Raw genomic sequence first — 1,234 nt, forward strand, 5'->3', positions numbered from 1 at the left:
CGAAACCATGAAATTAATATTAATAATTAAAGTGATTATAATCCATGAGGAAGGTTGGGATAAAAGTAAGAGTGAGATTTACAATTCAAGAGTTTAACATGAGAAGTAGTGGTTGAATTTGCAATTATTTATTAGAATAAGTTTGTGTTTAAGTTTAAAGTTATATAGGATTTAGGCAAACGTTTGTTTATATGAGGCTAAATTATGTTTAATTTGAGGATAAAAGATTAGGATTAAGATTAAAGGTTACATTTTTTCCAATGACTAAATAATAGAGGGGACCTATCATGCAAAATGCACTTTTTGATGTATTTTATACATAAATATGTGTCCCCGGTGTGTCGGGGAACTCACGCAGCGTCAGAAAATAAAACCCTCTCTCTTTTCCTCCGCACCCAAATCTCTAAAAACGGGGGAACAACGGAGCTGATCCAGTTTTACGTCCGATATGACGTAATATCTGAAAGTTGCTATCAGAAACAATGCCCGACTGTTTTGGACGTAATATGGTCTGTGTTTACATTAGCATCGCTAACACTCAGAGCTAACCTGTGCTGGAGAGCATGTGTGTGAAGAAGCAGGAAATGAAAAGCAACTCACCTTGTGGTATAACCGGCAAGAGAGAAAGCCTTTGAGCTCCAGACTGTTTCAGATCCTTGATAATCCATGATATGGCGTTTCATCAACGCAGTATTTAGTTTAGACGGTAGCTGCCGGGTCCCGCATGAGCTCAGACCCCCCCCCCCTTTTTTTAATCAATCAAAAAAAAGCTTTATACCCCAAATCAGCACTTTTGAAACAGGAAGTGAAATAGAGGGATATGAGACATTGCTAGAATGGGTGATCTGTTTGGTATTTTGAGCATGATAGGTGGCCTTTACGTCATAAAAGGAAGGCTAATATTAAGATGTACAGATTTAAGCAGGGTTTTGACATCAAATCAGCTATTTAAGACACATTTTTTTAATATTAAGGTTCATCTTAATCTAGATCTCAATGTACATGAAGATTTTATGCATTAATTAGAAATATAATTAGTAGGAAGTGCCTTTGATGCCCTGAGAAGCCACTTCCTGCCTCGTCTCCCTCCGCTGGAAGTGGAGAACGCACGACGGCCTCTGATTGGTCGGCTGCTGCTGTTCACCTGGACACCGCAGCCCTCCAGCATTTGCATATTCATCAGATGGCTCATTAATATTGATGAGCTGGCTGCGGGCGCCGTGGGTGCCCAGTG

This window comes from Pseudochaenichthys georgianus, chromosome 24, assembly GCF_902827115.2.
Source record: "Pseudochaenichthys georgianus chromosome 24, fPseGeo1.2, whole genome shotgun sequence".
NCBI lineage: Eukaryota > Metazoa > Chordata > Actinopteri > Perciformes > Channichthyidae > Pseudochaenichthys > Pseudochaenichthys georgianus.